This window comes from Falco naumanni, chromosome 2 (assembly GCF_017639655.2).
Source record: "Falco naumanni isolate bFalNau1 chromosome 2, bFalNau1.pat, whole genome shotgun sequence".
In the NCBI taxonomy this organism is placed as follows: Eukaryota; Metazoa; Chordata; class Aves; order Falconiformes; family Falconidae; genus Falco; species Falco naumanni.
In genome coordinates this window covers 92,905,936-92,918,675 of record NC_054055.1, presented here as the reverse complement: position 1 = coordinate 92,918,675, position 12,740 = coordinate 92,905,936, and the positions used below count along the sequence as shown (strand labels likewise).

General features: G+C 46.6%; 1 protein-coding gene across 3 annotated transcripts in view; it reads left to right on the top strand.

Moving 5' to 3' along the window:
* Positions 1 to 12,740, top strand: part of RAI2 (retinoic acid induced 2) — a 47,095-nt gene that overhangs the window by 21,621 nt on the left and 12,734 nt on the right. Inside the window, exon 1 of one of the 3 annotated variants that reach the window (XM_040582648.1) lies at positions 10,236 to 10,343. The exons of the other annotated variants lie outside the window; for them this stretch is intronic. The gene's annotated coding sequence lies outside the window, so the exon portion shown is untranslated. Of the gene's footprint in view, positions 1 to 10,235; positions 10,344 to 12,740 lie in introns of those variants that run through there. 3 annotated transcript variants of the gene reach the window in all.

The following is a 12,740-nucleotide window of genomic DNA, read 5'->3' as shown; positions in this document are numbered from 1 at the left end:
ATGCCGCATCCCAAATCTGTTGTCCCTGCCTGTGTAGGCTGGCCCTGGTGAGTCCTCACACCCGTTCTCTGGTGTCTTTAAATTTGTAGTAAAGGTCTTTTTAGCCATCTCTTCCTTTGTATTTCAGCCAGGGTCCCTATTAAAGCAGACCATGAGGAAGTCTGCATTAAAATGCTTCCTTCCATCCCTCCGTCCTCCCCCCGCTCCCAGCCCCATCCTCCTCGTCCCTGGAGGAAACGCTTGTCTCTGCCAAGATCCTGCCTCGCAAAAGTAAACAATATGAAATTACAATAAAATGTTTTGATTTGCTGGGCCTGACATTCAGGAGCTACATAACAGAGACTTATAAAAAGGATCTTCTATAGATAGCCAGTGTGAGAAAAAAATAATTTCTCATTTGGGGCATGTTTTGGAACCAAGCATCAGGGCAGCGTAGATGGAGAACGGGATTTCTTCGCCAAACCTGAAGGATATTGGGAGGTTTATACTGCAGCATCCGTCAGCAGCTTTCTGCCTGGTGTCTGTGGGTGACTGGCCTGTCGCACAGTAATGCCAATATTTGGGACTCTGCGTGTGTGTGTGTGCGGGTGTGCATGGGCTGTTGTTACTTGATGCTGTAAGACTGGTTAGTGGACTGAAAGCCTTGAGAAGGAAATAGATGAGCTGAAACTTGTTTCCTCCAGGGCTCTTCCAAATAATTCAGAGGAAGGCAAACCTAAATGGAGGTATAATCCCTAGGAGATGAGTTTCCTTGGGCGCTTGCCAGCTTAGCAGGCTGAGTAATCTGCACTGTCATCAAGATTTGCGGATTAGCTGTAGCGAAGCTAGTTGGCTTTGACATTTCATTAGAGAAGTTTTCCGTAGTTTTTCATCCCCAGTCTTGATGCTGTGAAATATGGATGATGTAGCTTTGCTATCCTTACACCTTCTAACATTTGTGCAAGTTGATGCTGAGACTGCAAACATCTCTTATCCGCTGAGGATTTTTTAAATCATTGCTTGTTTATGAAAGACTAACTGGGTCAAAGGCTAATTTTGGAAAAGATCTGCTTTCCCCAGTGCTAACCAATAAATTTTCGTCTGGGTAACGTAAGTTACTGAACTGTTATCTCCCAAACATATCCCAAAAGGGATAAAAGGAGACACTATTTATCCTATAATCTGCAAATATTTTGAAAAGTGAACTGGAATATCAATAAAACAGCTTATCATCAAGGTCTTTTTAGAGGTCTAAAGGACATTTATTTAGAAATTGAAATGTTATATTTAGAGGCAAGAACTGTGCAGATGAGGAGGGAGTATGTACGAGTGACAGCATTGTAAATTGTCTGGGGGGTTCAAGGGACTGGGGAAGGACACTGTGTCCTGAAGTCACTCCTTCCCAGAGACGTCTCTGCTGATAAGAGCCAGTTTGTTGTTCCTGGTGACAATGATCGAGGGGGACAAGGCAAAGGATCACCCTGTGGGTTCCTGTGGTAGTGTACAGAAACGGGGATGTGGCCTGGTTTATTTATCACAGCGAGACGTGCCCTCACTCTTCCTGCCGCAGAGGATGAGTGTGTGTCCTTGGAGCTTCTGTTGTCACCGCTATAATCCTCTCCCGACCCTTTTCTGATGTCCCTCCAGAGGCTTGCAGCCCCAGGGGCTGTGGAGGATGTGCTGCAGCGGCATGGCCAGCCCGGCACCGAGGCTGTGCCGTGGAGGAGTGCTGGTGGCCGCCCAGGCTGCAGTGCCCACCAGCTTTGGGGTTCCCCTTGCTCTCAGCTCTCCCGGCACTGCAGGGTGTGCTGTGGGACCTTGAATGTCTTTGCCACCTAAGGTGACCATCCTGAAGTCTAACCTCGGTGCTGTGGGGAAAAAGGGAGGAATAACCAGGGCAGGACTTTTGGGGACAGCCAGGAGGGATGCATGGCACCAGGTGTGCAAGGGGGGTTGACAGGGACAACATGCTAGGTTCCACCTTGCAGAGGGACATCCTTGTCCCTCTCTGGCCACGTTGCCTTCTCACTTCTACCTGTCTCTCCTTCGCTGATGCCATCTGGCATCCTTTGCTTCCCTGTCAGACTCCTTGCATGGATGCTGTAGGTAGTGGCACGTGGGCTTTGGTACCTGAAATCTACCTTAACATGCTGCTTTGTACTTCTGTTGCAAAATTGTGAGTGAAAAGTAAGGTTTAGTTAAAAAATTATTTACTGTGCTGTAGTCCGACTGAATAATACAAATAGTGTTAACGTAAGTGTTGGACTGCATGTTTTAGGGCTTCAATGATTTATCCATCAATTATGTCATTGCAAACTGAAGGTGAAGTTACGCCTTCGTAGGTCTGGCGTAACAAATGGTTGAACTTAACCTCTGCTGGGTACTTCTGAATTTATTTTACAATAGAATTTATTTTAGTGAGGGAAGTGGGTACAATTAGCAGAAATGTCCTACGTGAAGGGCTGGGCACCTCGCAGCTGCATAGATCTTGGTTTGGGATAAAGCAGCAGTTCCTGTAGCTTGTATTGCGGCGAGCCAAAAGATGAAATATTCAGAATACAAGTGTGTGTGTGTGTGCGTGTGCACATGTAGATATACATACACATGCTGTTCCTGTAGAAAGTAAATATCAATCTTGATTATCTGAATATCGATGTAGCAATTTAGAAGTAGCTTTCCAAGAGAAGGTGTCTGCACTGTTATATTGACCAGCATAATGAAATCAGACAACCTTTCAATCCATAAATCACGGTACAGTATTTGCTGTTACAAGTTCTGTGGTTGTACTGAGCAAGCAACACTGTTCAAAGAATTTTATTAAGTCAAAGTAATAAAATTGAAAATCCGTATTGACTCTTTTACATTTTGGCCTGAGAATGTATTTTGTTTGTTTTTCAGACTCCATTTTATTTAGTTTAGTTACTTTATTTCTCAGATTGGAGGCCGTCTGTTAAATCACAGTAATCTTTTGTTGTGAAGCTCAGGATGTTCTCCTTGGTGTTTACTGACGGCAGAGTAACGCACATTTCCTAATCATCTTTGTTATTGTGCTGATTGAGAATTTGAAGGACAAAGTGGGTCTGAGCAGGCCACAGGAATCTGTGGCTTCAAGGGAATGATGAGAAATTTCTTAATGGCTTACTAAATGACAACATGCATTGAAAGTTGGTTTTCAGTCATCTCAAGATATGTTACTGCTTAAGAATGGCTTCAGTGTAATATTCCTCCTTCTAGAGACAAAATGCAAGGGGATTTGTACGTGCTGAAGAAAAACATTCTATTTTATGTCTGCAACAACCCTAAACATTATCCTCAATATATTTTCACTCCACACAAATTCAGCTCCTGCAGTTTTAGCTGAGAATAGTTTTGCAGATCATACTGTGGAGGTGGCCTGGGACTCCACTGCTTGCCAGTCACTTCCATCAGGCATTTGATTCAGATCAGATCTTCACACCCAGACTGCGGGGAGCCCATGGAGGTCAGTAAAAGAGAGCATGGATCTAGCCAAGGACACCTGTTTGCATGACCTGGCTTTCTGTGATATGATCAAGACACCACAGTTCTTGTCCAGCTTTCAAAGTTACGGAAAGAGATTGCTTCCTCAATTGTGGTCAGAGGAGTTTTTCATCCATCTTTGGCAACTATTGTAGAAAGACAGTAGATGTCCCTCAACAACTCTTTTTTGCAAGCTAAGGGCACTGCACGGTAGCTCCTTATTTGTCACTGCTTTCTGTATCTTCCACCTACTCTGCTTCAGGTGTTCTCTGAAGCTTCGTTCATCTTATCCCTTGTGTCAGCAGCTCTAGGTTTTTCTCCTTCATTCTCCTCTTCACCTTCCCTACAGCAGTTGTACATTTTTTTTCTGGGTGTTTTGTTTTGTATTGTTTTTTTTGGTTGGTTGTTTTGTTTTTTTTAATGCCCAGAACTCTCTGTGTCTTGTAGCCTGCACCATCTCCACTTTTTGCAGCAGCACCATGTGTGTCCCCAGAACTGGATCCCGCAATCTCTCTGCCAGTGCCAGTGCCAGGTCTCCATGTGCTACCACTTCCTTCCATTGCAGCTACTACTGGGAATAAATCACGCAGCGTGTCAACGTAGTGGCCTCTTTTGGGAAGATGTGCAAAGGATGAGGTGAATGGTGGTGTTCTGCTAGAAGGCGTTTGGTGACTGCTATCAAGTTGTCCTTTGATCTGGAGACAACTCAGAGGTCCTTGCAGTTCTGCGAGACAGATGTCAGAAGCTCTGCATCCTGCCCTCCTTCCCTCTCTTTTTGCCCCTTGCTTCAGTTTTTTGGGGCAAGCTCCTGGTCACCAGTGGGACCTGTTTGCAGAAGTATCTGCATTACTGGGATTGATCCAATACAGCTCTCTGAAGCTGTTGCATCAAAATGCCACCAAGTTGAATGTAGGGCTTCACAACCTGCAGGACCTAATGTTAGAGCTAAATGCATTTTTCTGTACAGACCAGTGGCAGACTTCCAAGGAGCTTGAGGAGAAAGTGATCATGCCTAGGTGTGCAAACCCCTACCCAACATTTAATTACTTGTTATAGCCATATTTTCAAGGGGTTCCAGTGATCTCAGACCATCTGAAGAATGACATGGCAACTTGATCTTGTAAATATGTCAAACAACGCTTGTGTTCAGTCACTTGTTCAGACACTCATCAGCATAGTGATCATCTTTGGCTTAAAAATAGCTCCTTTTTTCTTTATTTATCCCCCAAATTTACCCTCTGGTGGAAACCATGCCTGTCACATGTTTAAAACAGATTTTCTTCCTGTGCTTATGAAGGAAGGTAAAGGAAGTGATAAATCTCCAAAAACAGTATGATAAAATAAATCCTCTCTAAGGGGCCAGATACTGTGTCTTTTACTCCTTTGGGATCTTGATCTATAGCTGGCCCCACGGACTGTGAGATGACTTCTGCTGCAGCAGGGCTGGGAGTGCCAGAAGCTGCCCCCTTGCAATCAAATGGGAACTCCAAGGACTGAAGCCATAGATCACTGTATCCAGTGAATAGCTGGTGTGCTGCCTGTCAGCAAGGAATAGATTGAGGGAACTGAAAAAAACAAAAAAGCAACCCTCCAAAAACTGGAAAAAATCTGCTGCATTTGAAAAAAACTAAGTAAAAACTTCGGGGCTTTGAGAATTTATGACTTTCCTTTTTTTTGCCCCCAATAATCTGAAGAAAATCCATCATCCTTCCTCCCTGTTTCTGACATGGGAAATAGTTTACAGTTAGTTATTTCCCTCTGTTAGCATTGGATCGATAACAGGATCAGACTACCGACTACACACTTGTCCCTTTCCTCCCCGTGTTTCTGCTGTTTGGATATGGGGAATAAATAACTGCAGATCACGGTGATGCGGCTGCTGTAACCTAAAGCGTCCGTCACACCAACACCCTACTGATGGATGGACAGTTGTTCTGTCATAGAGAGCATGGGGCACGTTGGGCCAGGCACTGGGCACCTCATCCTGCTCCACTGCCGTGCCAGGTCTCCGCTGGCTGCGGTTCGGCAGCGGCAATGACAGCTATTTCCTCGCCTGCCCTCCTCCATCGACTAGAAGAAAGGGAAAAGAAGAGAAAGGCTTTTGTTCCTGGGGGATGAACCGCTCCAGCAGCGGCTGCAGGATGCGGTGCGGATGCTTTCTGCTTGCAGTCCTCCTGCTCCACCACAGATGGGCTTCAGCTAAAATAAACCAGCCTTCCATGAACCTTTGAAGTGTGCTCATCTTCTGAGTCACTTCCCTGTCACCCGACGGGCAGCGTGATGCTGAGGGATGTTCTCGCATCACACAGGCGTGCTCAGACTTTTATCTCGCGGTGGCCGTGCAGCCTCCCACGTCATTTCCCATGTGAGTGGCAGCTTCGCCTTTCCTGAACAACATCTTCCTTTCTTCTGGCGTTTTCCAAGTCAGTGGAAAGCTAGGACCATTGGAGACACACAGAGACTATGTTAGGTGCCTCTCCTGGCCTCTGAATGTGTCCCCCTGCTTTCTTCTGTCTGCAGATTATTTGTATCTTAGTGGAAGGGTCTGGGAGCAGTGCCTTCAACTTTTCCCCCCATCTTCCATGTTGGCCACTACATGGCAAAGAAGTGCAGCCTCTCAGGGCAAACTGACATGCACACTGGCACTGTCCCATGTACATCAGATAGACCACCATGATCAGGAATCACGTTCTTCCATCATTTGTAATTTTACATCATACCATTCAGGAAAATCCTGATGTTGCAACGCTCGTGGTTCTCTTTTCTATACCTGAAATTGCCCATTACATGAAATAATTTGTGACGAGCCAAAAAGCCCCAAAACACCGAGAGCCTTTTGAATTAAATTGCCCAGAGGTCTTTTTTTTTTTTTCTTGAATCAGTCCAAAGACTTTAATTGATAATGTTGAGATTTTTACCTTCCAAACAATGTAATTCTTTTGGTTTTAATTAAAGAATTCTTCTCCTTTGCACTAGACTGATGCTAAACTGGCTTCACTAAATCTTCTTATGCTGTAAGTAGCAGTGACCCAGATAAACACGTTTGAAAATGCGACTACTGAAACTACGGTATGTTGCCTTTGTAGGACACAGCAAGAGAAAGACTAAAATAATTCTATAAATTTATGAGGGTAGCAGGTAGCATCGTATCATTAAAAGTAGATTCAAAGACCAGTTTATTTTTTTTAGATTATATGTGCAAATCTGTGTGAAAAAAAGTATGTATTTTGGAGTCAGAAGCTTGAAAGTTACAAAAAGGCCTATGAAAAAAATAACTTTTTCCTTTTGTGTATGTCCTTTTGCAGCATAACAAGGCCTTTTGGAAAAGAGGGGATAACTGTATTTAAGAATGCATTGTAATGCAGCCCCACAGAGTCAGGAGCATGCAGGTAACCAGAAGGTTGCATTTCGATTCTCCTCAGCACCTGAGTTTGCAGCTTTGGTGGCTTTTTAATGTAAAGGCTGAGCTCTTGTCCCAGCCAAACCCACTCAGTGCCCAGGGCCCACCTGAAGACAAGGCCTGGAGGAGAGCCCTGTCCTCCACTGGCCGTATGAAAGACATAGACATTGCCAAAGGGCCTTGTGTAACTATATTTAGGTAAACCCTTTCTAGAACCCCCAAAATCGTGGTTAAGGGGACACTGCCCGTTGTTCCAGATGCACATTTTGTGTGTGTGTGTGTGTACGAGCGCTGCCCAGGATGCTCTGGTAAGGACTTCACACTGCTGTTGGAGTGCACTTGCTCCAATACTTCATTAAGCTCTGATTATACGTAACTAGTGCTGCTCTGAGAGCGAGTCCTTCAGCCAAACCTTCTCTTCTTGGTAGCTATTGCCCAAGTCACGACCGGCATGGAAGAAATGGATGGAGCGCAGTGCTCAGCCTGGCACAAGTGGCCGCAAGTGCCTGTGGCTGCTGGCCGGGGGGAGCTGGGTGCTGGCGGGGTGGGCTGCGGGGTGTCCCTCGCACCCCATAACTTGCTCAAATGTGGGCCTTTCCACTCCTTTTGGTTTTGTGGGCTTTTTTAGACATCAGCATCAGCTGTGTTTACACATAGAAGAAATACACTCTACCAGGAACAATCGATAATAAGCAACCTTTAATTAGCGCCAGAGGTGCAAAGGGACCTGGTCCCTCAGTGCCTGTTTAGACAACTAAACCCAAACAGCCGGCCTCCAGCACCCCATTGCCAGTGCCCTGTGACACTATGCCCGGTGCTGCTGCTGCTGCGCATTGGTGGCTTTGGTGCCACCAGCACCATGGGGGGTTGGGGGTGCCCACCACCCCCAGGCTGCTCCTCTTCCTGCCCCTTGGCCTCTGCCAGCTTGTGCTGGTGGCTGGGTCCTGGTGAAAGCTTCATCCCAGAGCAGGGGCCGAATCATCCTTGATCACTGTAAGGATAGTACAGGATTTACTAGGTGTTCAACATACTGGGTGACTTTGGGATCTTCAGAGATCCACCCCACCTTTAGTTAATTTTTGGTAGCAGCATGGTCTGCTGCTTACTCTGGTTAGCATTAAGCTGTAAAATTGCTAATGTCAGACAAAAAGCCAATGGAGTCTATTGATTTTTCATGCTTTTGCAACATGCTGCAGGAGCCTTTTCACTGGACATGGAGGACACCCGGGGATGGCGAGATGGGTGTGTGCTGACCCACTCTCATGTACTCTGTGAAGCCATGGGCACCAGCGCTGATTTTGCCATTGGGGTCCAGCCAAGAGCCCTTGCCTGAACAGAGGCAAGGGCTGTACCCACCCAAGCTGGCTGCCACCCCTTGAAATTACTGGAGTTAACCTGTGTGAAGTGTCCTCTGGGAAATGCACAACATGGAGGTGGCCCTTTTAGTTGTACAAGGCAGCCAACGAAATGCAGGTTGGTCATTGCAGCCTGTCCCATCCTCCTCACTGTAAAAATTATGGATGCTGAGTTTTGGGCAGCTCTGGCACCCTTTTGGTGTGGAGCACATCTTGGCAGAGAGCTCAGCTCCTGGTTTGTGGTCACACTTGCCTGTCCTGGTGGCCACCCTGCCAGTGCAGCTGTGGCCAGCAGCTCTCTGGTTTCTCAAACTGCAGATCATGACACTTTTTTGGGGAAGATTCATTTGGGGTCGCAAAGGATTTGTGCCTTCCAGGGGACCGCTTGGATTTGGCTTGTGCTATTCAGATGTTTACCCAGCTTGGCCAGCAGTTTGGCATATGCGCACATCTGCCAACATGTGGTAAAACCAGAGGTTTTTCTTGGTTGGTGCCTTAGCTCTCTGGGCTTCTTTTGCAACCCCTGTTGCAGTGCAGCTTGTTTCTGATGTGCCTCTTGTATTACAGACTCCTCTGATTTCCCTCATCTGCCATCCCAGGCAAAGACTGGCCAGCGGTGGCCCCCGGGAACCCAGTGGCCTGGCATGCACTGCTTTGGCACCTCGCAGACCTCCCAGCTGCACGTGGGGTGCATGGGCAGGACAGCCCAGCTGGAGCCATAGAGGTTCTTGGGGTAGTGTGGGGCAGACCCACGTTTTGCATGCAGGAGGAGCTGAAAGGTGCAGCAGCCCCTCTGTCCAGCAATGGCTTAGTCCCCTGAGCGGGGGCAAGTGCAGAGACCTGATGCTGACTGCCCCGCTGGAGGGATGCTGCAGAGCTTTTTCAGGAGGCAAGGGCTGGGGGCATTTGCCCTCCCACTTTGCCAACAGCAAGCTCTTAAATGAGCATGGTTGTTTTCTCTAACACCCCGCCAAGAAAATACTGAATATTTTGTACTTCTTGGGTGCTCTTGCTGTTTCTATCTGCGAGAAGGGGTGTAATTTTTGTAGCTGAGCTAGTCTACCGACATATGGATTTGCCTGAGGCAAGACAAGCGTGTGCTGTTTTTCACGACTTATACAGGCAGTTTTTATTCCCTGAAATCATTATGTAGTTAAAACTACTTCCTCCTTGTTTTGCTAATCTCCCAAGCTCCATTGTGCTCCCTTCTGGTTACTATCAGGTACTCACTGCTGCAGGAGCTGCAGTAGTTCAAGCTGTCGGTCTCCATCCCCACACCTCTGGCCAAACCCAGTGCACCCATACTGAGACAGTGGGAGGGGTTGGCCACCCTGGGAACAAGGAGCTTAAGGACTGGTGCATGGGCATGGGGAGGGTGCGATAGGCGTGGGCAGCACCCCAAGGCTGTCCCCATTTCAGGGGCATGTGTGGTGGTGGCCCCATCCTGGTGGGGACAGACGTTGGTGTTGATGCCCTTCCTTGCATTGGGTACCTGGGGCGAGGGAGGAGGATCATGCATGTCGTCTGTGGCGTTGGGCAGGTGTGGGGTAGTGTGGGTTGAGTGGTGAAAGCTGGTGCCTAAGGGAAGAAAGGACTCGAAACAGTTAAGCCTGGGAGTAACGATGCTGTGGCAGATCCTTACCCCCAGTACTGCACCAGGAAATACTTAGCTCCAGCTACACAAATGGTGTATCAGGAAAATATATCGTTGCCTGAAACAGAATATACATAAAGTGGGAGAGACAAAAGTGCCCTCGGACCCACTCGCTCGCTGCTGCCTCTCAAAAGGGCTTTGTTGGGACTGACCTTCCCCTCCGCCTGCTCTTACACTGCTCCTGTATTTGTATTAGCATGAGAGATGAGGGGAGACAGCCTCAGGTCCTATTCTCCTGTTATTACAAGGATAAGCTAGGACATGGTACAGCCATAGAGGATTTTATTTGTTTGGTTTTCCTGAAGGAAGAGCCTGTGAGAAGTATGTTCTTCACTAATAGAGCATCACCTTACATTTTCATGGCAGACAGTCTGCTCTACCTGCTGAGGTGGCCTGAAGAATCAAGAAGATTGACAGCAAAAAAATGTACTTCAGAGCCACACCAGTCTGCTGGCAGGTATTTCTTTTTATCTGTTAGTTTTGTTCTTCTTTATTTTTTATTTCCTTCTCTTTGTTGTTGTTGGTAAAGCAATGAAGCTGCACAGTCAGCCTTCTTCCTTTGCAGTCTATGATCTGCGTACCGAAATTCAGTTCTTTGAAGAGCCAGCCGTGTGGGGAATTAATACCAGGCTGTAGCCCTGTGTGCCCTTCCATGTTGGTGTGCAGGTCCTTCTACATCCAGAGCTTCACGGCTGTAGAGCAACATCACCTCAGCAGGAGACCTGAGCCATAGTCATGCTGCAGAGTGTGTTGCTAAACTGCTTCCGAAGGCTGAGCTGAACAGCCAAATATGAAATCTCCCAGTCAGATTTATTGGAGTGGCCTGGTGACGTTCCCCAGAGGACTTACAATCTATGGTGATGGATGATGCCGATCCATTAACGTAGTAGTCTCATCTGGGAAAGATGTAATTGTCGTTCTGCATCCTGCAGTTTCCCTAAGTTTTTCTGAACACATAATAGCACGCAGCACAGCGGAAATTGCTGGTGAAAAATGCTGCAGTAAATATGTCAGGCGCTCTGTATCCTATGGCAGTGCACTCCTCTTCTGGAACCATGCGGCCATCATTAAGATAGGGGAGGTGATAATAACAAAATTTGGTATACTGCATTCATCATGATGTATGTGCTCTCCAAAGGTTTGATGGAAAAGTATGGGTAGGCCTGACCTTGTTTCCTCTTGCAATACATGTCTGCGAAATAAGTTCATGTTGACTGGTTCGTAGTATCAGGAAAATAATATTTACTTTTACCTGCAATAGCAGCACTATTTTTGCAGCACTGGTTGCCCTGCCTGCATTTCCTGAAATACAGCCCTTTTGTTCTGAGTGGTCAGAGTCTGGATCCATGATGACAAAAAGCATTCTTACTTTTTTGTGTAGAGTTTGGAATAGTCTTACCTCCACGCAGTGCGAGCAGTGTATCGGTTGGAGTCAGGATACCTGGCTGGAGAAGACTCCTTTGAACTGGCTGGAAGGTTTCTGTTCATATGCCATCAAATCGTTAAAATTCATACATTAACATTCACACTTAGGCAAACTGTAAGTGCTCCGGCAGCAGAGAAACATGATGAAGAGGGAGGAAAAGGTACACTGGAGGAACACAACCACAAAGTAGTGTCCAGGAGCTAGGGAAGGCAGCCTTGTGCCACCTCGGTGAGTGTGTGTGCCTGTGCCCTCTCATCCTCAAGAGTGATGGATAATCTAGATTGTAGCGGTAACTGGAGTCCCAGATGAGGCCTATTCTTTGTGCTAATCGTGTGCCAAAATGATCGCTGCCCAGCAGATGTCACAGCCAAATGGATGAGGCAAAAGGCACTAGAGAAGAAGTACTTGCCGATGTGCATGTGGGGCATTTGTAGATGTTACAGGTAATCTAGACCAGTTAACTGGACAGCAGTAACCTCAGTGGCACTGAAATGCAACAAGATTTTCAATATTTTCTGTCATTTACAGATATATATTACTTGAGGTCAGAGGCATCTGTACTTCACAGTTCAGAATGGGGTGTTCTAGGAAGGCAAAATTGGTCTTTGTGGGTGAAAACCTGCTGAAAAGTTGTGAGGTCTTCACACTACATCCATCAGCACAATCGTGCTGCACCTTATGCTGGCATTATTCTCTATTCAGTCAGAAAGCTGACAACTCGCGCATCATGGCACAACAGAGAGGAGGTCATCTCTCTGCCCCTCAAAGTCAAACCAGGAAACACTTGGTACAGATGCTGTGATGAAAGCGAGCGTGTAAAAGGATGTGAAATTCAAAGAAAAAATGCTGCCTTTTCCCTCAGATCACGGGAGTACTACATTTTTCTGGCTCTTTTAAACAAAATCCTTGCAGCTGCTTACAAATTTTGCAAGGATGAAAACAAGGGGCTATTTTTGCTTGGAAGTTTTTTCCATCCACACATTTTTAGATAAGGTGGTGCAAGAATAGGGCATGCTTTCTGCTGAGGATTAGTGCTGTCATGTAGCTGATGACATGTTTGGCTTGGTTTATCAAAGTGGTGGGGTTTGAGAGAAGGAGAATCAGTCTAATAAATCTGAAGCTGTGAACATAAAACTTGATCTTGAGGTGGCGAGCTGCAGAAGCATTTGATTACTTGTGCCAGTGGGAAAGAATGAAGTATTAAATAACCCCATTTTGCACCAAGGAAGACTCCTCTACCCTTTTGCTCCCCAAGCAGCACCCCAATGCTCCTGCACCTTTGTATCTGCCTGTGCTCCCAAGTGAGACCCTGTCCCACAAGAGAAGAGAAGTTGACGACTCTGGTTTTGGTCCCCAGCTCTTTGGGACATCCCTAAATCTTGTCATTTGGGACAATATCTGTGCCACTGAGTACAGGCAGGAGTAGGG